Source organism: Stenella coeruleoalba, assembly GCF_951394435.1.
Source record: "Stenella coeruleoalba genome assembly, contig: scaffold_135, whole genome shotgun sequence".
Classification (NCBI taxonomy): domain Eukaryota; kingdom Metazoa; phylum Chordata; class Mammalia; order Artiodactyla; family Delphinidae; genus Stenella; species Stenella coeruleoalba.
In genome coordinates, this window is record NW_027645944.1 from 438,429 (window position 1) to 463,887 (window position 25,459).

The 25,459-nt window shown below is 43.9% G+C and overlaps 1 long non-coding RNA gene across 1 annotated transcript; it reads left to right on the forward strand.

Annotated features, from left to right (window-relative positions):
* The first annotated feature begins 11,265 nt into the window (after positions 1-11,265).
* Positions 11,266-20,833, forward strand: LOC307181453. The gene is made up of 3 exons (XR_013826783.1): positions 11,266-11,358; positions 16,014-16,095; positions 20,749-20,833. It is a non-coding gene; the product is annotated as an uncharacterized lncRNA (long non-coding RNA).
* Positions 20,834-25,459: the final 4,626 nt, after the last annotated feature.

Genomic DNA, 25,459 nt, shown 5'->3' on the forward strand with positions numbered 1-25,459 from the left:
TTCCATATTTGACTTAAGGAACTTTATCTGTGCTCATTTCAATCTCTGGTTTTATGCAGCACCCCAACTCACCTTTACCCTTAAGCAAGCATAAGTTGGTTTTCGAAATTTGAGACCATGTTCTGTTCTGTAATTCAGTTCCTGTGTAGCCAAGTTTACATTCCGTGTATTACTGATATCTTATGATGTTTCTTTTTCTGTGTGACTTACTTCAGGTAGAATCATCATACCTGAATCCACTCATTGTGCTGCTACGGGCCTGATGACACAGATTTCATTGCTGAGTGATATTGCTTTGTAAGTAAATACCACAACTTCTTTATCCATTTTTCACTTTCTGCGATGTTGAACTTGTACTGTAAACGAGGTTCTTGTAAACAGAGCCGTTCCAAACTTTGGGGTGGCTGTGTCTTTTTGATTTTAATTTCCCTAAGCTACAGGACCATAAGTGGAAGTGCTCTAGGTTCTGTTGCTTTGTTTTTTAGATGTTTCAGGAAACACCATACACTTCTCCCGAGTGTCTGTTGGCAATTTACATCCCGCCCATCAGCATAACAAGGCTCCCAGTTCTCCATGGCCTGTCCTGCCTTTCTGGATTTTACACTTTTTTCAGATGGCCCTTTTGACCGGGGGGAAGTGAGACTTCATTGTAGTGCAGATTTCCTTTGCAAGCTTGCTTGGTTGGCCAAAAAGGGCGTATGCGTTTTTTCCTGAATATATTCAGGAAAAAACGCATACGCCCTTTTTGGCCAAGTGCATCATTGTGGACGTTCTGCCTCTTTTCCTATGCTTTCAATGCAATTCCAGTCTACCTCTTGAAATCGGTTTCCTGCAATTCTGCCCCGCTTTCAAGTCCTCTTGGCAGCCTTACTTCAGTGTATTTTTGGACGATAGCTGTCATTTATAACTCTGCAGGTTTGTGAATTACAGTGCCCCTGGGCTCCTTTCTTCAACTCGCTTACTTTTGAGCTAGCCGCAACACCGCAGGATGGCTTCAGGCCCTAATCTGGTTCCGGTACGGCACGCTGAGCCTTTGGTTATTTCCTCTTCCTGGTGGGAAATGAGAGTTAAATTTGCCCGTCCAGACACCTCCAGCTAGCCTCTCATTGGTTCTCGCTATTCCTGTTCATCTTCCGCAGAAATTGCAAACTGGGCCAAACAGGAGGTTAAAGGCGCTGACTCTCCAAGTGGGGAGAGTGTTAGTAAAGCGTCTGGAATGTTGCACCCGAGTACCAGGGGAGGAAAACTGAGACATATTTGAACACGTCTCCTGTTCACATGGTTGATCATACTTGGGTTCCACATGCATGTTTTAGCTGAAGGAAGAATACCTTAAACCTGGAGAGTTGAGACCCGTGGAATGGGTACCATGCAATATGACTTCAAAGGGTCTTCATTTGCTCACCGAACCTCTCCAATCCTATCACTGCTGCGTTTATGCCCCTGTACACATGTTTGATTCTCTTTCGGAGACATAGCAATCCATAGGTTTTACGATACTTACTAGTCAGGTACATTCTTAGGCGTTTATTATGCGGTGTTGAGTCCATTTCGTTGAGCAAGGAGTAGCTCTTGTCTATTCCATATTTGGCTTAAGGAACTTTATCTGTGCTCATTTCAATCTCTGCTTTTATGCAGCACCCCAACTCACCTTTACCCTTAAGCAATCATAAGTTGGTTTTCTAAATTTGAGACCCTGTTCTGTTCTGTAATTCAGTTCCTGTGTAGCCAAGTTTACATTCCGTGTATTACTGATATCTTATGATGTTTCTTTTTCTGTGTGACTTATTTCAGTTAGAATCATCATACCTGAATCCACTCATTGTGCTGCTACGAGCCTGATGACACAGATTTCATTGCTGAGTGATATTGCTTTGTAAGTAAATACCACAACTTCTTTATCCATTTTTCACTTTCTGCGATGTTGAACTTGTACTGTAAACGAGGTTCTTGTAAACAGAGGCGTCCCAAACTTTGGGGTGGCTGTGTCTTTTTGATTTTAATTTCCCTAAGCTATAGGACCATAAGTGGAAGTGCCCTAGGCTCTGTTGCTTTGTTTTTTAGATGTTTCAGGAAACACCATACACTTCTCCCGAGTGTCTGTTGGCAATTTACATCCCGCCCATCAGCATAACAAGGCTCCCAGTTCTCCATGGCCTGTCCTGCCTTTCTGGATTTTACACTTTTTTCAGATGGCCCTTTTGACCGGGGGGAAGTGAGACTTCATTGTAGTGCAGATTTCCTTTGCAAGCTTGCTTGGTTGGCCCAAAAGGGCGTATGCGTTTTTTCCTGAATATATTCAGGAAAAAACGCATACGCCCTTTTTGGCCAAGTGCATCATTGTGGACGTTCTGCCTCTTTTCCTATGCTTTCAATGCAATTCCAGTCTACCTCTTGAAATCGGTTTCCTGCAATTCTGCCCCGCTTTCAAGTCCTCTTGGCAGCCTTACTTCAGTGTATTTTTGGACGATAGCTGTCATTTATAACTCTGCAGGTTTGTGAATTACAGTGCCCCTCGGCTCCTTTCTTCAACTCGCTTTCTTTTGAGCTGGCCGCAACACCGCAGGATGGCTTCAGGCCCTAATCTGGTTCCGGTACGGCACGCTGAGCCTTTGGTTATTTCCTCTTCCTGGTGGGAAATGAGAGTTAAATTTGCCCGTCCAGACACCTCCAGCTAGCCTCTCATTGGTTCTCGCTATTCCTGTTCATCTTCCGCAGAAATTGCAAACTGGGCCAAACAGGAGGTTAAAGGGACTGACTCTCCAAGTCGGGAGAGGGTTAGTAAAGCGTCTGGAATGTTGCACCCGAGTACCAGGGGAGGAAAACTGAGACATATTTGAACACGTCTCCCGTTCACATGGTTGATCATACTCTGGGTTCCACATGCATGTTTTAGCTGAAGGAAGAATACCTTAAACCTGGAGAGTTGAGACCCGTGTAATGGGTACCATGCAATATGACTTCAAAGGGTCTTCATTTGCTCACCGAACCTCTCCAATCCTATCACTGCTGCGTTTATTCCCCTGTACACACGCTTGATTCTCTTTTGGAGACATAGCAATCCATAGGTTTTAAGATACTTACTAGTCAGGTACATTCTTAGGGGTTTAATATGGGGTTTTGAGTCCATTTCGTTGAGCAAGGAGTAGCTCTTGTCTATTCCATATTTGGCTTAAGGAACTTTATCTGTGCTCATTTCAATCTCTGGTTTTATGCAGCACCCCAACTCACCTTTCCCCTTAAGCAAGCATAAGTTGGTTTTCTAAATTTGAGAACCTGTTCTGTTCTGTAATTCAGTTCCTGTGTAGCCAAGTTTACATTCCGTGTATTAGAGATATCTTATGATGTTTCTTTTTCTGTGTGACTTATTTCAGTTAGAATCATCGTACCTGAATCCACTCATTATGCTGCTACGGGCCTGATGACATAGATTTCATTGCTGAGTGATACTGCATTGTACGTAAGTACCACAAGTTCTTTATCCATTTTTCACTTTCTGCGATGTTGAACTTGTACTGTAAACGAGGTTCTTGTAAACAGAGGCGTCCCAAACTTTGAGGTGGCTGTGTCGTTTTGATTTTAATTTCCCTAAGCTATAGGACCATAAGTGGCAGTGCCCTAGGCTCTGTTGCTTTGTTTTTTAGATGTTTCAGGAAACACCATACACTTCTCCCGAGTGTCTGTTGGCAATTTACATCCCGCCCATCAGCATAACAAGGCTCCCAGTTCTCCATGGCCTGTCCTGCCTTTCTGGATTTTACACTTTTTTCAGATGGCCCTTTTGACCGGGGGGAAGTGAGACTTCATTGTAGTGCAGATTTCCTTTGCAAGCTTGCTTGGTTGGCCAAAAAGGGCGTATGCGTTTTTTCCTGAATATATTCAGGAAAAAACGCATACGCCCTTTTTGGCCAAGTGCATCATTGTGGACGTTCTGCCTCTTTTCCTATGCTTTCAATGCAATTCCAGTCTACCTCCTGAAATCGGTTTCCTGCAATTCTGCCCCGCTTTCAAGTCCTCTTGGCAGCCTTACTTCAGTCTATTTTTGGACGATAGCTGTCATTTATAACTCTGCAGGTTTGTGAATTACAGTGCCCCTGAGCTCCTTTCTTCAACTCGCTTTCTTTTGAGCTGGCCGCAACACCGCAGGATGGCTTCAGGCCCTAATCTGGTTCCGGTACGGCACGCTGAGCCTTTGGTTATTTCCTCTTCCTGGTGGGAAATGAGAGTTAAATTTGTCCGTCCAGACACCTCCAGCTAGCCTCTCATTGGTTCTCGCTATTCCTGTTCATCTTCCGCAGAAATTGCAAACTGGGCCAAACAGGAGGTTAAAGGCGCTGACTCTCCAAGTGGGGAGAGTGTTAGTAAAGCGTCTGGAATGTTGCACCCGAGTACCAGGGGAGGAAAACTGAGACATATTTGAACACGTCTCCCGTTCACATGGTTGATCATACTCTGGGTTCCACATGCATGTTTTAGCTGAAGGAAGAATATCTTAAACCTGGAGAGTTGAGACCCGTGGAATGGGTACCATGCAATATGACTTCAAAGGGTCTTCATTTGCTCACCGAACCTCTCCACTCCTATCACTGCTGCGTTTATGCCCCTGTACACATGCTTGATTCTCTTTTGGAGACATAGCAATCCATAGGTTTTACGATACTTACTAGTCAGGTACATTCTTAGGCGTTTAATATGCGGTGTTGAGTCCATTTCGTTGAGCAAGGAGTAGCTCTTGTCTATTCCATATTTGGCTTAAGGAACTTTATCTGTGCTCATTTCAATCTCAGGTTTTATGCAGCACCCCAACTCACCTTTTCCCTTAAGCAAGCATAAGTTGGTTTTCTAAATTTGAGACCCTGTTCTGTTTTGGAATGCAGTTCCTGTGTAGCCAAGTTTACATTCCGTGTATTACTGATATCTTATGATGTTTCTTTTTCTGTGTGACATATTTCACTTAGAATCATCGTACCTGAATCCACTCATTGTGCTGCTACGGGCCTGATGACATAGATTTCATTGCTGAGTGATACTGCATTGTACGTAAGTACCACAAGTTCTTCATCCATTTTTCATTTTCTGTGATACTGAACTTGTATGGTAAACGAGGTTCTTGTAAACGGAGGCGTCCCAAACTTTGGGGTGGCTGTGTCTTTTTGATTTTAATTTCCCTAAGCTATAGGACCATAAGTGGAAGTGCCCTAGGTTCTGTTGCTTTGTTTTTTAGATGTTTCAGGAAACACCATACACTTCTCCCGAGTGGTTGTTGGCAATTTACATCCCGCCCATCAGCTTAACAAGGCTCCCAGTTCTCCATGGCCTGTCCTGCCTTTCTGGATTTTACAGTTTTTTCAGATGGCCCTTTTGCAAGGGGGGAAGTGAGACTTCATTGTAGTGCAGATTTCCTTTGCAAGCTTGCTTGGTTGGCCAAAAAGGGCGTATGCGTTTTTTCCTGAATATATTCAGGAAAAAACGCATACGCCCTTTTTGGCCAAGTGCATCATTGTGGACGTTCTGCCTCTTTTCCTATGCTTTCAATGCAATTCCAGTCTACCTCCTGAAATCGGTTTCCTGCAGTTCTGCCCTGCTTTCAAGTCCTCTTGGCAGCCTTACTTCAGTCTATTTTTGGACGATAGCTGTCATTTATAACTCTGCAGGTTTGTGAATTACAGTGCCCCTGAGCTCCTTTCTTCAACTCGCTTTCTTCTGAGCTGGCCGCAACACCGCAGGATGGCTTCAGGCCCTAATCTGGTTCCGGCACGGCACGCTGAGCCTTTGGTTAATTCCTCTTCCTGGTGGGAAATGAGAGTTAAATTTGCCCGTCCAGACACCTCCAGCTAGCCTCTCATTGGTTCTCGCTATTCCTGTTCATCTTCCGCAGAAATTGCAAACTGCGCCAAACAGGAGGTTAAAGGCGCTGACTCTCCAAGTGGGGAGAGTGTTAGTAAAGCATCTGGAATGTTGCACCCGAGTACCAGGGGAGGAAAACTGAGACATATTTGAACACGTCTCCCGTTCACACGGTTGATCATACTTGGGTTCCACATGCATGTTTTAGCTGAAGGAAGAATACGTTAAACCTGGAGAGTTGAGACCCGTGAAATGGATACCATGCAATATGACTTCAAAGGGTCTTCATTTGCTCACCGAACCTCTCCAATCCTATCACTGCTGCGTTTATGCCCCTGTACACACGCTTGATTCTCTTTTGGAGACATAGGAATCCATAGGTTTTAAGATACTTACTAGTCAGGTACATTCTTAGGCGTTTAATATAGGGTGTTGAGTCCATTTCGTTGAGCAAGGAGTAGCTCTTGTCTATTCCATATTTGGCTTAAGGAACTTTATCTGTGCTCATTTCAATCTCTGGTTTTATGCAGCACCCCAACTCACCTTTCCCCCTAAGCAAGCATAAGTTGGTTTTCTAAATTTGAGACACTGTTCTGTTTTGGAATTCAGTTCCTGTGTAGCCAAGTTTACATTCCGTGTATTAGTGATATCTTATGATGTTTCTTTTTCTGTGTGACTTATTTCAGTTAGAATCATCGTACCTGAATCCACTCATTTTGCTGCTAAGGGCCTGATGACACAGATTTCATTGCTGAGTGATATTGCTTTGTAAGTAAATACCACAAGTTCTTTATCCATTTTTCACTTTCTGCGATGTTGAACTTGTACTGTAAACGAGGTTCTTGTAAACAGAGCCATTCCAAACTTTGGGGTGGCTGTGTCTTTTTGATTTTAATTTCCCTAAGCTATAGGACCATAAGTGGAAGTGCCCTAGGTTCTGTTGCTTTGTTTTTTCCATGTTTCAGGAAACACCATACACTTCTCCCGAGTGGTTGTTGGCAATTTACATCCCGCCCATCAGCATAACAAGGCTCCCAGTTCTCCATGGCCTGTCTTGCCTTTCTGGATTTTACACTTTTTTCAGATGGCCCTTTTGACCGGGGGGAAGTGAGACTTCATTGTAGTGCAGATTTTCTTTGCAAACTTGCTTGGTTGGCCAAAAAGGGCGTATGTGTTTTTTCCTGAATATATTCAGGAAAAAACGCATACGCCCTTTTTGGCCAAGTGCATCATTGTGGACGTTCTGCCTCTTTTCCTATGCTTTCAATGCAATTCCAGTCTACCTCCTGATATCGGTTTCCTGCAATTCTGCCCCGCTTTCAAGTCCTCTTGGCAGCCTTACTTCAGTCTATTTTTGGATGATAGCTGTCATTTATAACTCTGCAGGTTTGTGAATTACAGTGCCCCTGAGCTCCTTTCTTCAACTCGCTTTCTTTTGAGCTGGCCGCAACACCGCAGGGTGGCTTCAGGCCCTAATCTGGTTCCGGTACGGCACGCTGAGCCTTTGGTTATTTCCTCTTCCTGGTGGGAAATGAGAGTTAAATTTGCCCGTCCAGACACCTCCAGCTAGCCTCTCATTGGTTCTCGCTATTCCTGTTCATCTTCCGCAGAAATTGCAAACTGGGCCAAACAGGAGGTTAAAGGCGCTGACTCTCCAAGTGGGAAGAGTGTTAGTAAAGCGTCTGGAATGTTGCACCCGAGTACCAGGGTATGAAAACTGAGACATATTTGAACACGTCTCCCGTTCACATGGTTGATCATACTTGGGTTCCACATGCATGTTTTAGCTGAAGGAAGAATACCTTAAACCTGGAGAGTTGAGACCCGTGTAATGGGTACCATGCAATATGACTTCAAAGGGTCTTCATTTGCTCACCGAACCTCTCCAATCCTATCACTGCTGCGTTTATGCCCCTGTACACATGCTTGATTCTCTTTCGGAGACATAGCAATCCATAGGTTTTATGATACTTACTACTCAGGTACATTCTTAGGCGTTTAATATGCGGTGTTGAGTCCATTTCGTTGAGCAAGGAGTAGCTCTTGTCTATTCCATATTTGACTTAAGGAACTTTATCTGTGCTCATTTCAATCTCTGGTTTTATGCAGCACCCCAACTCACCTTTACCCTTAAGCAAGCATAAGTTGGTTTTCTAAATTTGAGACCCTGTTCTGTTCTGTAATTCAGTTCCTGTGTAGCCAAGTTTCCATTCCGTGTATTACTGATATCTTATGATGTTTCTTTTTCTGTGTGACTTACTTCAGTTAGAATCATCATACCTGAATCCACTCATTGTGCTGCTAAGGGCCTGATGACACAGATTTCATTGCTGAGTGATATTGCTTTGTAAGTAAATACCACAACTTCTTTATCCATTTTTCACTTTCTGCGATGTTGAACTTGTACTGTAAACGAGGTTCTTGTAAACAGAGGCGTCCCAAACTTTGGGGTGGCTGTGTCTTTTTGATTTTAATTTCCCTAAGCTATAGGACCATAAGTGGAAGTGCCCTAGGTTCTGTTGCTTTGTTTTTTAGATGTTTCAGGAAACACCATACACTTCTCCCGAGTGGTTGTTGGCAATTTACATCCCGCCCATCAGCATAACAAGGCTGCCAGTTTTCCATGGCCTGTCCTGCCTTTCTGGATTTTACACTTTTTTCAGATGGCCCTTTTGACCGGGGGGAAGTGAGACTTCATTGTAGTGCAGATTTCCTTTGCAAGCTTGCTTGGTTGGCCAAAAAGGGCGTATGCGTTTTTTCCTGAATATATTCAGGAAAAAACGCATACGCCCTTTTTGGCCAAGTGCATCATTGTGGACGTTCTGCCTCTTTTCCTATGCTTTCAATGCAATTCCAGTCTACCTCTTGAAATCGGTTTCCTGCAATTCTGCCCCGCTTTCAAGTCCTCTTGGCAGCCTTACTTCAGTGTATTTTTGGACGATAGCTGTCATTTATAACTCTGCAGGTTTGTGAATTACAGTGCCCCTCGGCTCCTTTCTTCAACTCGCTTTCTTTTGAGCTGGCCGCAACACCGCAGGATGGCTTCAGGCCCTAATCTGGTTCCGGTACGGCACGCTGAGCCTTTGGTTATTTCCTCTTCCTGGTGGGAAATGAGAGTTAAATTTGCCCGTCCAGACACCTCCAGCTAGCCTCTCATTGGTTCTCGCTATTCCTGTTCATCTTCCGCAGAAATTGCAAACTGGGCCAAACAGGAGGTTAAAGGGACTGACTCTCCAAGTCGGGAGAGGGTTAGTAAAGCGTCTGGAATGTTGCACCCGAGTACCAGGGGAGGAAAACTGAGACATATTTGAACACGTCTCCCGTTCACATGGTTGATCATACTCTGGGTTCCACATGCATGTTTTAGCTGAAGGAAGAATACCTTAAACCTGGAGAGTTGAGACCCGTGTAATGGGTACCATGCAATATGACTTCAAAGGGTCTTCATTTGCTCACCGAACCTCTCCAATCCTATCACTGCTGCGTTTATTCCCCTGTACACACGCTTGATTCTCTTTTGGAGACATAGCAATCCATAGGTTTTAAGATACTTACTAGTCAGGTACATTCTTAGGGGTTTAATATGGGGTTTTGAGTCCATTTCGTTGAGCAAGGAGTAGCTCTTGTCTATTCCATATTTGGCTTAAGGAACTTTATCTGTGCTCATTTCAATCTCTGGTTTTATGCAGCACCCCAACTCACCTTTCCCCTTAAGCAAGCATAAGTTGGTTTTCTAAATTTGAGAACCTGTTCTGTTCTGTAATTCAGTTCCTGTGTAGCCAAGTTTACATTCCGTGTATTAGAGATATCTTATGATGTTTCTTTTTCTGTGTGACTTATTTCAGTTAGAATCATCGTACCTGAATCCACTCATTATGCTGCTACGGGCCTGATGACATAGATTTCATTGCTGAGTGATACTGCATTGTACGTAAGTACCACAAGTTCTTTATCCATTTTTCACTTTCTGCGATGTTGAACTTGTACTGTAAACGAGGTTCTTGTAAACAGAGGCGTCCCAAACTTTGAGGTGGCTGTGTCGTTTTGATTTTAATTTCCCTAAGCTATAGGACCATAAGTGGCAGTGCCCTAGGCTCTGTTGCTTTGTTTTTTAGATGTTTCAGGAAACACCATACACTTCTCCCGAGTGTCTGTTGGCAATTTACATCCCGCCCATCAGCATAACAAGGCTCCCAGTTCTCCATGGCCTGTCCTGCCTTTCTGGATTTTACACTTTTTTCAGATGGCCCTTTTGACCGGGGGGAAGTGAGACTTCATTGTAGTGCAGATTTCCTTTGCAAGCTTGCTTGGTTGGCCAAAAAGGGCGTATGCGTTTTTTCCTGAATATATTCAGGAAAAAACGCATACGCCCTTTTTGGCCAAGTGCATCATTGTGGACGTTCTGCCTCTTTTCCTATGCTTTCAATGCAATTCCAGTCTACCTCCTGAAATCGGTTTCCTGCAATTCTGCCCCGCTTTCAAGTCCTCTTGGCAGCCTTACTTCAGTCTATTTTTGGACGATAGCTGTCATTTATAACTCTGCAGGTTTGTGAATTACAGTGCCCCTGAGCTCCTTTCTTCAACTCGCTTTCTTTTGAGCTGGCCGCAACACCGCAGGATGGCTTCAGGCCCTAATCTGGTTCCGGTACGGCACGCTGAGCCTTTGGTTATTTCCTCTTCCTGGTGGGAAATGAGAGTTAAATTTGTCCGTCCAGACACCTCCAGCTAGCCTCTCATTGGTTCTCGCTATTCCTGTTCATCTTCCGCAGAAATTGCAAACTGGGCCAAACAGGAGGTTAAAGGCGCTGACTCTCCAAGTGGGGAGAGTGTTAGTAAAGCGTCTGGAATGTTGCACCCGAGTACCAGGGGAGGAAAACTGAGACATATTTGAACACGTCTCCCGTTCACATGGTTGATCATACTCTGGGTTCCACATGCATGTTTTAGCTGAAGGAAGAATATCTTAAACCTGGAGAGTTGAGACCCGTGGAATGGGTACCATGCAATATGACTTCAAAGGGTCTTCATTTGCTCACCGAACCTCTCCACTCCTATCACTGCTGCGTTTATGCCCCTGTACACATGCTTGATTCTCTTTTGGAGACATAGCAATCCATAGGTTTTACGATACTTACTAGTCAGGTACATTCTTAGGCGTTTAATATGCGGTGTTGAGTCCATTTCGTTGAGCAAGGAGTAGCTCTTGTCTATTCCATATTTGGCTTAAGGAACTTTATCTGTGCTCATTTCAATCTCAGGTTTTATGCAGCACCCCAACTCACCTTTTCCCTTAAGCAAGCATAAGTTGGTTTTCTAAATTTGAGACCCTGTTCTGTTTTGGAATGCAGTTCCTGTGTAGCCAAGTTTACATTCCGTGTATTACTGATATCTTATGATGTTTCTTTTTCTGTGTGACATATTTCACTTAGAATCATCGTACCTGAATCCACTCATTGTGCTGCTACGGGCCTGATGACATAGATTTCATTGCTGAGTGATACTGCATTGTACGTAAGTACCACAAGTTCTTCATCCATTTTTCATTTTCTGTGATACTGAACTTGTATGGTAAACGAGGTTCTTGTAAACGGAGGCGTCCCAAACTTTGGGGTGGCTGTGTCTTTTTGATTTTAATTTCCCTAAGCTATAGGACCATAAGTGGAAGTGCCCTAGGTTCTGTTGCTTTGTTTTTTAGATGTTTCAGGAAACACCATACACTTCTCCCGAGTGGTTGTTGGCAATTTACATCCCGCCCATCAGCTTAACAAGGCTCCCAGTTCTCCATGGCCTGTCCTGCCTTTCTGGATTTTACAGTTTTTTCAGATGGCCCTTTTGCAAGGGGGGAAGTGAGACTTCATTGTAGTGCAGATTTCCTTTGCAAGCTTGCTTGGTTGGCCAAAAAGGGCGTATGCGTTTTTTCCTGAATATATTCAGGAAAAAACGCATACGCCCTTTTTGGCCAAGTGCATCATTGTGGACGTTCTGCCTCTTTTCCTATGCTTTCAATGCAATTCCAGTCTACCTCCTGAAATCGGTTTCCTGCAGTTCTGCCCTGCTTTCAAGTCCTCTTGGCAGCCTTACTTCAGTCTATTTTTGGACGATAGCTGTCATTTATAACTCTGCAGGTTTGTGAATTACAGTGCCCCTGAGCTCCTTTCTTCAACTCGCTTTCTTCTGAGCTGGCCGCAACACCGCAGGATGGCTTCAGGCCCTAATCTGGTTCCGGCACGGCACGCTGAGCCTTTGGTTAATTCCTCTTCCTGGTGGGAAATGAGAGTTAAATTTGCCCGTCCAGACACCTCCAGCTAGCCTCTCATTGGTTCTCGCTATTCCTGTTCATCTTCCGCAGAAATTGCAAACTGCGCCAAACAGGAGGTTAAAGGCGCTGACTCTCCAAGTGGGGAGAGTGTTAGTAAAGCATCTGGAATGTTGCACCCGAGTACCAGGGGAGGAAAACTGAGACATATTTGAACACGTCTCCCGTTCACACGGTTGATCATACTTGGGTTCCACATGCATGTTTTAGCTGAAGGAAGAATACGTTAAACCTGGAGAGTTGAGACCCGTGAAATGGATACCATGCAATATGACTTCAAAGGGTCTTCATTTGCTCACCGAACCTCTCCAATCCTATCACTGCTGCGTTTATGCCCCTGTACACACGCTTGATTCTCTTTTGGAGACATAGGAATCCATAGGTTTTAAGATACTTACTAGTCAGGTACATTCTTAGGCGTTTAATATAGGGTGTTGAGTCCATTTCGTTGAGCAAGGAGTAGCTCTTGTCTATTCCATATTTGGCTTAAGGAACTTTATCTGTGCTCATTTCAATCTCTGGTTTTATGCAGCACCCCAACTCACCTTTCCCCCTAAGCAAGCATAAGTTGGTTTTCTAAATTTGAGACACTGTTCTGTTTTGGAATTCAGTTCCTGTGTAGCCAAGTTTACATTCCGTGTATTAGTGATATCTTATGATGTTTCTTTTTCTGTGTGACTTATTTCAGTTAGAATCATCGTACCTGAATCCACTCATTTTGCTGCTAAGGGCCTGATGACACAGATTTCATTGCTGAGTGATATTGCTTTGTAAGTAAATACCACAAGTTCTTTATCCATTTTTCACTTTCTGCGATGTTGAACTTGTACTGTAAACGAGGTTCTTGTAAACAGAGCCATTCCAAACTTTGGGGTGGCTGTGTCTTTTTGATTTTAATTTCCCTAAGCTATAGGACCATAAGTGGAAGTGCCCTAGGTTCTGTTGCTTTGTTTTTTCCATGTTTCAGGAAACACCATACACTTCTCCCGAGTGGTTGTTGGCAATTTACATCCCGCCCATCAGCATAACAAGGCTCCCAGTTCTCCATGGCCTGTCTTGCCTTTCTGGATTTTACACTTTTTTCAGATGGCCCTTTTGACCGGGGGGAAGTGAGACTTCATTGTAGTGCAGATTTTCTTTGCAAACTTGCTTGGTTGGCCAAAAAGGGCGTATGTGTTTTTTCCTGAATATATTCAGGAAAAAACGCATACGCCCTTTTTGGCCAAGTGCATCATTGTGGACGTTCTGCCTCTTTTCCTATGCTTTCAATGCAATTCCAGTCTACCTCCTGATATCGGTTTCCTGCAATTCTGCCCCGCTTTCAAGTCCTCTTGGCAGCCTTACTTCAGTCTATTTTTGGATGATAGCTGTCATTTATAACTCTGCAGGTTTGTGAATTACAGTGCCCCTGAGCTCCTTTCTTCAACTCGCTTTCTTTTGAGCTGGCCGCAACACCGCAGGGTGGCTTCAGGCCCTAATCTGGTTCCGGTACGGCACGCTGAGCCTTTGGTTATTTCCTCTTCCTGGTGGGAAATGAGAGTTAAATTTGCCCGTCCAGACACCTCCAGCTAGCCTCTCATTGGTTCTCGCTATTCCTGTTCATCTTCCGCAGAAATTGCAAACTGGGCCAAACAGGAGGTTAAAGGCGCTGACTCTCCAAGTGGGAAGAGTGTTAGTAAAGCGTCTGGAATGTTGCACCCGAGTACCAGGGTATGAAAACTGAGACATATTTGAACACGTCTCCCGTTCACATGGTTGATCATACTTGGGTTCCACATGCATGTTTTAGCTGAAGGAAGAATACCTTAAACCTGGAGAGTTGAGACCCGTGTAATGGGTACCATGCAATATGACTTCAAAGGGTCTTCATTTGCTCACCGAACCTCTCCAATCCTATCACTGCTGCGTTTATGCCCCTGTACACATGCTTGATTCTCTTTCGGAGACATAGCAATCCATAGGTTTTATGATACTTACTACTCAGGTACATTCTTAGGCGTTTAATATGCGGTGTTGAGTCCATTTCGTTGAGCAAGGAGTAGCTCTTGTCTATTCCATATTTGACTTAAGGAACTTTATCTGTGCTCATTTCAATCTCTGGTTTTATGCAGCACCCCAACTCACCTTTACCCTTAAGCAAGCATAAGTTGGTTTTCTAAATTTGAGACCCTGTTCTGTTCTGTAATTCAGTTCCTGTGTAGCCAAGTTTCCATTCCGTGTATTACTGATATCTTATGATGTTTCTTTTTCTGTGTGACTTACTTCAGTTAGAATCATCATACCTGAATCCACTCATTGTGCTGCTAAGGGCCTGATGACACAGATTTCATTGCTGAGTGATATTGCTTTGTAAGTAAATACCACAACTTCTTTATCCATTTTTCACTTTCTGCGATGTTGAACTTGTACTGTAAACGAGGTTCTTGTAAACAGAGGCGTCCCAAACTTTGGGGTGGCTGTGTCTTTTTGATTTTAATTTCCCTAAGCTATAGGACCATAAGTGGAAGTGCCCTAGGTTCTGTTGCTTTGTTTTTTAGATGTTTCAGGAAACACCATACACTTCTCCCGAGTGGTTGTTGGCAATTTACATCCCGCCCATCAGCATAACAAGGCTGCCAGTTTTCCATGGCCTGTCCTGCCTTTCTGGATTTTACACTTTTTTCAGATGGCCCTTTTGACCGGGGGGAAGTGAGACTTCATTGTAGTGCAGATTTCCTTTGCAAGCTTGCTTGGTTGGCCAAAAAGGGCGTATGCGTTTTTTCCTGAATATATTCAGGAAAAAACGCATACGCCCTTTTTGGCCAAGTGCATCATTGTGGACGTTCTGCCTCTTTTCCTATGCTTTCAATGCAATTCCAGTCTACCTCCTTAAATCGGTTTCCTGCAATTCTGCCCCGCTTTCAAGTCCTCTTGGCAGCCTTACTTCAGTGTATTTTTGGACGATAGCTGTCATTTATAACTCTGCAGGTTTGTGAATTACAGTGCCCCTGAGCTCCTTTGTTCAACTCGCTTTCTGTTGAGCTGGCCGCAACACCGCAGGATGGCTTCAGGCTCTAATCTGGTTCCGGTACGGCACGCTGAGCCTTTGGTTATTTCCTCTTCCTGGTGGGAAATGAGAGTTAAATTTGCCCGTCCAGACACCTCCAGCTAGCCTCTCATTGGTTCTCGCTATTCCTGTTCATCTTCCGCAGAAATTGCAAACTGGGCCAAACAGGAGGTTAAAGGCGCTGACTCTCCAAGTGGGGAGAGTGTTAGTAAAGCGTCTGGAATGTTGCACCCGAGTACCAGGGGAGGAAAACTGAGACATATTTGAACACGTCTCCCGTTCACATGGTTGATCATACTTGGGTTCCACATGCATGTTTTAGCTGAAGGAAGAATACCTAAAACCTGGGTAGTTGAAATCCGTGGAATGGGTACCATGCAATATGACTTCAAAGGGTCTTCATTTGCTCACCGAACCTCTCCAATCCTATCACTGCTGCGTTTATGCCCCTGTACACATGCTTGATTCTCTTTCGGAGACATAGCAATCCATAGGTTTTAAGATACTTACTAGTCAGGTACATTCTTAGGCGTTTAATATGGGGTGTTGAGTCCATTTCGTTGAGCAAGGAGTAGCTCTTGTCTATTCCATATTTGGCTTAAGGAACTTTATCTGTGCTCATTTCAATCTCTGGTTTTATGCAGCAACCCAACTCACCTTTACCCTTAAGCAAGCATAAGTTGGTTTTCTAAATTTGAGACCCTGTTCTGTTTTGGAATTCAGTTCCTGTGTAGCCAAGTTTACATTCCGTGTATTACTGATATGTTATGATGTTTCTTTTTCTGTGTGACTTATTTCATTTAGAATCATCGTACCTGAATCTACTCATTATGCTGCTACGGGCCTGATGACATAGATTTCATTGCTGAGTGATACTGCATTGTACGTAAGTACCACAATTTCTTTATCCATTTTTCACTTTCTGCGATGTTGAACTTGTACTGTAAACGAGGTTATTGTAAACAGAGCCGTTCCAAACTTTGGGGTGGCTGTGTCTTTTTGATTTTAATTTCCCTAAGCTATAGGACCATAAGTGGAAGTGCCCTAGGCTCTGTTGCTTTGTTTTTTAGATGTTTCAGGAAACACCATAGACTTCTCCCGAGTGGTTGTTGGCAATTTACATCCCGCCCATCAGCATAACAAGGCTCCCAGTTCTCCATGGCCTGTCCTGCCTTTCTGGATTTTACACTTTTTTCAGATGGCCCTTTTGACCGGGGGGAAGTGAGACTTCATTGTAGTGCAGATTTCCTTTGCAAGCTTGCTTGGTTGGCCAAAAAGTGCGTATGCGTTTTTTCCTGAATATATTCAGGAAAAAACGCATACGCCCTTTTTGGCCAAGTGCATCATTGTGGACGCTCTGCCTCTTTTCCTATGCTTTCAATGCAATTCCAGTCTACCTCCTGAAATCGGTTTCCTGCAATTCTGCCCCGCTTTCAAGTCCTCTTGGCAGCCTTACTTCAGTCTATTTTTGGACGATAGCTGTCATTTATAACTCTGCAGGTTTGTGAATTACAGTGCCCCTGAGCTCCTTTCTTCAACTCGCTTTCTTGTGACCTGGCCGCAACACCGCAGGATGGCTTCAGGACCTAATCTGGTTCCGGCACGGCACGCTGAGCCTTTGGTTAATTCCTCTTCCTGGTGGGAAATGAGAGTTAAATTTGCCCGTCCAGACACCTCCAGCTAGTCTCTCATTGGTTCTCGCTATTCCTGTTCATCTTCCGCAGAAATTGCAAACTGGGCCAAACAGGAGGTTAAAGGCACTGACTCTCCAAGTCGGGAGAGTGTTAGTAAAGAGTCTGGAATGTTGCACCCGAGTACCAGGGTACGAAAACTGAGACATATTTTAACACGTCTCCCGATCACATGGTTGATCATACTCTAGGTTCCACATGCATGTTTTAGCTGAAGGAAGAATACCTTAAACCTGGGTAGTTGAAACCCGTGGAATGGGTACCATGCAATATGACTTCAAAGTGTCTTCATTTGCGCACCGAACCTCTCCAATCCTATCACTGCTGCGTTTATGCCCCTGTACACATGCTTGATTCTCTTTTGGAGACATAGCAATCCATAGGTTTTAAGATACTTACTAGTCAGGAACATTCTTAGGCATTTAATATGCGGTGTTGAGTCCATTTCGTTGAGCAAGGAGTAGCTCTGTTCTATTCCATATTTGGCTTAAGGAACTTTATCTGTGCTCATTTCAATCTCTGGTTTTATACAGCACCCCAACTCACCTTTCCCCTTAAGCAAGCATAAGTTGGTTTTCTAAATTTGAGACCCTGTTCTGTTCTGTAATTCAGTTCCTATGTAGCCAAGTTTACATTCCGTGTATTACTGATATCTTATGATGTTTCTTTTTCTGTGTGACTTACTTCAGTTAGAATCATCATACCTGAATCCACTCATTGTGCTGCTAAGGGCCTGATGACACAGATTTCATTGCTGAGTGATATTGCTTTGTAAGTAAATACCACAACTTCTTTATCCATTTTTCACTTTCTGCGATGTTGAACTTGTACTGTAAACGAGGTTCTTGTAAACAGAGCCGTTCCAAACTTTGGGGTGGCTGTGTCTTTTTGATTTTAATTTCCCTAAGCTATAGGACCATAAGTGGAAGTGCCCTAGGTTCTGTTGCTTTGTTTTTTAGATGTTTCAGGAAACACCATACACTTCTCCCGAGTGGTTGTTGGCAATTTACATCTCGCCCATCAGCATAAGAAGGCTCCCAGTTCTCCATGGCCTGTCCTGCCTTTCTGGATTTTACACTTTTTTCAGATGGCCCTTTTGACCGGGGGGAAGTGAGACTTCATTGTAGTGCAGATTTCCTTTGCAAGCTTGCTTGGTTGGCCAAAAAGGGCGTATGCGTTTTTTCCTGAATATATTCAGGAAAAAACGCATACGCACTTTTTGGCCAAGTGCATCATTGTGGACGTTCTGCCTCTTTTCCTATGCTTTCAATGCAATTCCAGTCTACCTCCTGAAATCGGTTTCCTGCAATGCTGCCCCGCTTTCAAGTCCTCTTGGCAGCCTTACTTCAGTCTATTTTTGGACGATAGCTGTCATTTATAACTCTGCAGGTTTGTGAATTACAGTGCCCCTGAGCTCCTTTCTTCAACTCGCTTTCTTGTGACCTGGCCGCAACACCGCAGGATGGCTTCAGGCCCTAATCTGGTTCCGGCAAGGCACGCTGAGCCTTTGGTTATTTCCTCTTCCTGGTGGGAAATGAGAGTTAAATTTGCCCGTCCAGACACCTCCAGCTAGCCTCTCATTTGTTCTCGCTATTCCTGTTCATCTTCCGCAGAAATTGCAAACTGGGCCAAACAGGAGGTTAAAGGCGCTGACTCTCCAAGTGGGGAGAGTGTTAGTAAAGCGTCTGGAATGTTGCACCCGAGTACCAGGGGAGGAAAACTGAGACATATTTGAACACGTCTCCCGTTCACATGGTTGATCATACTTGGGTTCCACATGCATGTTTTAGCTGAAGGAAGAATACCTTAAACCTGGAGAGTTAAGACCCGTGTAATGGGTACCATGCAATATGACTTCAAAGGGTCTTCATTTGCTCACCGAACCTCTCCAATCCTATCACTGCTGCGTTTATGACCCTGTACACATGCTTGATTCTCTTTCGGAGACATAGCAATCCATAGGTTTTTAAGATACTTACTAGTCAGGTACATTCTTAGGCGTTTAATATGCGATGTTGAGTCCATTTCGTTGAGCAAGGAGTAGCTCTTGTCTATTCCATATTTGACTTAAGGAACTTTATCTGTGCTCATTTCAATCTCTGGTTTTATGCAGCACCCCAACTCACCTTTCCCCTTAAGCAAGCATAAGTTGGTTTTCTAAATTTGAGACCCTGTTCTGTTCTGTAATTCAGTTCCTGTGTAGCCAAGTTTACATTCCGTGTATTACTGATATCTTATGATGTTTCTTTTTCTGTGTGACTTATTTCAGTTAGAATCATCATACCTCAATCCACTCATTGTGCTGCTAAGGGCCTGATGACACAGATTTCATTGCTGAGTGATATTGCTTTGTAAGTAAATACCACAACTTCTTTATCCATTTTTCACTTTCTGCGATGTTGAACTTGTACTGTAAACGAGGTTCTTGTAAACAGAGCCGTTCCAAACTTTGGGGTGGCTGTGTCTTTTTGATTTTAATTTCCCTAAGCTATAGGACCATAAGTGGAAGTGCCCTAGGTTCTGTTGCTTTGTTTTTTAGATGTTTCAGGAAACACCATACACTTCTCCCGAGTGGTTGTTGGCAATTTACATCCCGCCCATCAGCATAACAAGGCTCCCAGTTCTCCATGGCCTGTCCTGCCTTTCTGGATTTTACACTTTTTTCAGATGGCCCTTTTGACCGGGGGGAAGTGAGACTTCATTGTAGTGCAGATTTCCTTTGCAAGCTTGCTTGGTTGGCCAAAAAGGGCGTATGCGTTTTTTCCTGAATATATTCAGGAAAAAACGCATACGTCCTTTTTGGCCAAGTGCATCATTGTGGACGTTCTGCCTCTTTTCCTATGCTTTCAATGCAATTCCAGTCTACCTCCTGAAATCGGTTTCCTGCAATTCTGCCCCGCTTTCAAGTCCTCTTGGCAGCCTTACTTCAGTCTATTTTTGGACGATAGCTGTCATTTATAACTCTGCAGGTTTGTGAATTACAGTGCCCCTGAGCTCCTTTCTTCAACTCGCTTTCTTGTGACCTGGCCGCAACACCGCAGGATGGCTTCAGGCCCTAATCTGGTTCTGGCACGGCACGCTGAGCCTTTGGTTATTTCCTCTTCCTGGTGGGAAATGAGAGTTAAATTTGCCCGTCCAGACACCTCCAGCTAGCCTCTCATTGGTTCTCGCTATTCCTGTTCATCTTCCGCAGAAATTGCAAACTGGGCCAAACAGGAGGTTAAAGGCGCTGACTCTCCAAGTGGGGAGAGTGTTAGTAAAGCGTCTGGAATGTTGCACCCGAGTACCAGGGGAGGAAAACTGAGACATATTTGAACACGTCTCCCGTTCACATGGTTGATCATACTTGGGTTCCACATGCATGTTTTAGCTGAAGGAAGAATACCTAAAACCTGGGTAGTTGAAACCCTTGGAATGGGTACCATGCAATATGACTTCAAAGGGTCTTCATTTGCTCACCGAACCTCTCCAATCCTTTCACTGCTGCGTTTATGCCCCTGTACACATGCTTGATTCTCTTTTGGAGACATAGCAATCCATAGGTTTTAAGATACTTACTAGTCAGGTACATTCTTAGGCGTTTAATATGCGGTGTTGAGTCCATTTCGTTGAGCAAGGAGTAGCTCTTGTCTATTCCATATTTGGCTTAAGGAACTTTATCTGTGCTCATTTCAATCTCTGGTTTTATGCAGCAACCCAACTCACCTTTACCCTTAAGCAAGCATAAGTTGGTTTTCTAAATTTGAGACCCTGTTCTGTTTTGGAATTCAGTTCCTGTGTAGCCAAGTTTACATTCCGTGTATTACTGATATCTTATGATGTTTCTTTTTCTGTGTGACTTATTTCAGTTAGAATCATCGTACCTGAATCTACTCATTATGCTGCTACGGGCCTGATGACATAGATTTCATTGCTGAGTGATACTGCATTGTACGTAAGTACCACAAGTTCTTTATCCATTTTTCACTTTCTGCGATGTTGAACTTGTACTGTAAACGAGGTTCTTGTAAACAGAGGCGTCCCAAACTTTGGGGTGGCTGTGTCTTTTTGATTTTAATTTCCCTAAGCTATAGAACCATAAGTGGCAGTGCCCTAGGCTCTGTTGCTTTGTTTTTTAGATGTTTCAGGAAACACCATACACTTCTCCCGAGTGGTTGTTGGCAATTTACATCCCGCCCATCAGCATAACAAGGCTCCCAGTTCTCCATGGCCTGTCCTGCCTTTCTGGATTTTACACTTTTTTCAGATGGCCCTTTTGACCGGGGGGAAGTGAGACTTCATTGTAGTGCAGATTTCCTTTGCAAGCTTGCTTGGTTGGCCAAAAAGGGCGTATGCGTTTTTTCCTGAATATATTCAGGAAAAAACGCATATGCCCTTTTTGGCCAAGTGCATCATTGTGGACGTTCTGCCTCTTTGCCTATGCTTTCAATGCAATTCCAGTCTACCTCCTGAAATCGGTTTCCTGCAATTCTGCCCCGCTTTCAAGTCCTCTTGGCAGCCTTACTTCAGTCTATTTTTGGACGATAGCTGTCATTTATAACTCTGCAGGTTTGTGAATTACAGTGCCCCTGAGCTCCTTTCTTCAACTCACTTTCTTGTGACCTGGCCGCAACACCGCAGGATGGCTTCAGGACCTAATCTGGTTCCGGCACGGCACGCTGAGCCTTTGGTTAATTCCTCTTCCTGGTGGGAAATGAGAGTTAAATTTGCCCGTCCAGACACCTCCAGCTAGCCTCTCATTGGTTCTCGCTATTCCTGTTCATCTTCCGCAGAAATTGCAAACTGGGCCAAACAGGAGGTTAAAGGGACTGACTCTCCAAGTGGGGAGAGTGTTAGTAAAGCGTCTGGAATGTTGCACCCAAGTACCAGGGTACGAAAACTGAGACATATTTGAACACGTCTCCCGATCACATGGTTGATCATACTCTAGGTTCCACATGCATGTTTTAGCTGAAGGAAGAATACCTTAAACCTGGAGAGTTGAGACCCGTGTAATGGGTACCATGCAATATAACTTCAAAGGGTCTTCATTTGCTCACCGAACCTCTCCAGTCCTATCACTGCTGCATTTATGCCCCTGTACACACGCTTGATTCTCTTTTGGAGACATAGCAATCCATAGGTTTTAAGATACTTACTAGTCAGGTACATTCTTAGGGGTTTAATATGGGGTGTTGAGTCCATTTCGTTGAGCAAGGAGTAGCTCTTGTCTATTCCATATTTGGCTTAAGGAACTTTATCTGTGCTCATTTCAATCTCTGGTTTTATGCAGCACCCCAACTCACCTTTACCCTTAAGCAAGCATAAGTTGGTTTTCTAAATTTGAGACCCTGTTCTGTTCTGTAATTCAGTTCCTGTGTAGCCAAGTTTACATTCCGTGTATTACTGATATCTTATGGTGTTTCTTTTTCTGTGTGACTTATTTCAGTTAGAATCATCATACCTGAATCCACTCATTGTGTTGCTAAGGGCCTGATGACATAGAATTCATTGCTGAGTGATATTGCTTTGTAAGTAAATACCACAACTTCTTTATCCATTTTTCACTTTCTGCGATGTTGAACTTGTACTGTAAACGAGGTTCTTGTAAACAGAGGCGTCCCAAACTTTGGGGTGGCTGTGTCTTTTTGATTTTAATTTCCCTAAGCTATAGGACCATAAGTGGCAGTGCCCTAGGCTCTGTCGCTTTGTTTTCTAGATGTTTCAGGAAACACCATACACTTCTCCCGAGTGTCTGTTGGCAATTTACATCCCGCGCATCAGCATAACAAGGCTCCCAGTTCTCCATGGCCTGTCCTGCCTTTCTGGATTTTACACTTTTTTCAGATGGCCCTTTTGCCTGGGGGGAAGTGAGACTTCATTGTAGTGCAGATTTCCTTTGCAAGCTTGCTTGGTTGGCCAAAAAGGGCGTATGCGTTTTTTCCTGAATATATTCAGGAAAAAACGCATACGCCCTTTTTGGCCAAGTGCATCATTGTGGACGTTCTGCCTCTTTTCCTATGCTTTCAATGCAATTCCAGTCTACCTCCTGAAATCGGTTTCCTGCAATTCTGCCCCGCTTTCAAGTCCTCTTGGCAGCCTTACTTCAGTCTATTTTTGGACGATAGCTGTCATTTATAACTCTGCAGGTTTGTGAATTACAGTGCCCCTGAGCTCCTTTCTTCAACTCGCTTTCTTTTGAGCTGGCCGCAACACCGCAGGATGGCTTCAGACCCTAATCTGGTTCCGGTACGGCACGCTGAGCCTTTGGTTATTTCCTCTTCCTGGTGGGAAATGAGAGTTAAATTTGCCCGTCCAGACACCTCCAGCTAGCCTCTCATTGGTTCTCGCTATTCCTGTTCATCTTCCGCAGAAATTGCAAACTGGGCCAAACAGGAGGTTAAAGGCGCTGACTCTCCAAGTGGGGAGAGTGTTAGTAAAGCGTCTGGAATGTTGCACCCGAGTACCAGGGGAGGAAAACTGAGACATATTTGAACACGTCTCCCGTTCACATGGTTGATCATACTTGGGTTCCACATGCATGTTTTAGCTGAAGGAAGAATACCTAAAACCTGGGTAGTTGAAACCCGTGGAATGGGTACCATGCAATATGACTTCAAAGGGTCTTCATTTGCTCACCGAACCTCTCCAATCCTATCACTGCTGCGTTTATGCCCCTGTACACATGCTTGATTCTCTTTTGGAGACATAGCAATCCATAGGTTTTAAGATACTTACTAGTCAGGTACATTCTTAGGCGTTTAATATGCGGTGTTGAGTCCATTTCGTTGAGCAAGGAGTAGCTCTTGTCTATTCCATATTTGGCTTAAGGAACTTTATCTGTGCTCATTTCAATCTCTGGTTTTATGCAGCAACCCAACTCACCTTTCCCCTTAAGCAAGCATAAGTTGGTTTTCTAAATTTGAGTCCCTGTTCTGTTCTGTAATTCAGTTCCTATGTAGCCAAGTTTACATTCCGTGTATTACTGATATCTTATGATGTTTCTTTTTCTGTGTGACTTACTTCAGTTAGAATCATCATACCTGAATCCACTCATTGTGCTGCTAAGGGCCTGATGACACAGATTTCATTGCTGAGTGATATTGCTTTGTAAGTAAATACCACAACTTCTTTATCCATTTTTCACTTTCTGCGATGTTGAACTTGTACTGTAAACGAGGTTCTTGTAAACAGAGCCGTTCCAAACTTGGGGTGGCTGTGTCTTTTTGATTTTAATTTCCCTAAGCTATAGGACCATAAGTGGAAGTGCCCTAGGCTCTGTTGCTTTGTTTTTTAGATGTTTCAGGAAACACCATACACTTCTCCCGAGTGGTTGTTGGCAATTTACATCCTGCCCATCAGCATAACAAGGCTCCCAGTTCTCCATGGCCTGTCCTGCCTTTCTGGATTTTACACTTTTTTCAGATGGCCCTTTTGACTGGGGGGAAGTGAGACTTCATTGTAGTGCAGATTTCCTTTGCAAGCTTGCTTGGTTGGCCAAAAAGGGCGTATGCGTTTTTTCCTGAATATATTCAGGAAAAAACGCATACGCCCTTTTTGGCCAAGTGCATCATTGTGGACGTTCTGCCTCTTTTCCTATGCTTTCAATGCAATTCCAGTCTACCTCCTGAAATCGGATTCCTGCAATTCTGCCCCGCTTTCAAATCCTCTTGGCAGCCTTACTTCAGTCTATTTTTGGACGATAGCTGTCATTTATAACTCTGCAGGTTTGTGAATTACAGTGCCCCTGAGCTCCTTTCTTCAACTCGCTTTCTTGTGACCTGGCCGCAAAACCGCAGGATGGCTTCAGGCCCTAATCTGATTCCGGCCCGGCACGCTGAGCCTTTGGTTAATTCCTCTTCCTGGTGGGAAATGAGAGTTAAATTTGCCCGTCCAGACACCTCCAGCTAGCCTCTCATTGGTTCTCGCTATTCCTGTTCATCTTCCGCAGAAATTGCAAACTGGGCCAAACAGGAGGTTAAAGGGACTGACTCTCCAAGTCGGGAGAGTGTTAGTAAAGTGTCTGGAATGTTGCACCCAAGTACCAGGGTACGAAAACAGAGACATATTTGAACACGTCTCCCGATCACATGGTTGATCATACTCTAGGTTCCACATGCATGTTTTAGCTGAAGGAAGAATACCTTAAACCTGGGTAGTTGAAACCCGTGGAATGGGTACCATGCAATATGACTTCAAAGGGTCTTCATTTGCTCACCGAACCTCTCCAATCCTATCGCTGCTGCGTTTATGCCTCTGTACACATGCTTGATTCTCTTTTGGAGACATAGCAATCCATAGGTTTTAAGATACTTACTTGTCAGGAACATTCTTAGGCGTTTAATATGGGGTGTTGAGTCCATTTCGTTGAGCAAGGAGTAGCTCTTGTCTATTCCATATTTGGCTTAAGGAACTTTATCTGTGCTCATTTCAATCTCTGGTTTTATGCAGCACCCCAACTCACCTTTACCCTTAAGCAAGCATAAGTTGGTTTTCTAAATTTGAGACACTGTTCTGTTCTGTAATTCAGTTCCTGTGTAGGCAAGTTTACATTCCGTGTATTAGTGATATCTTATGATG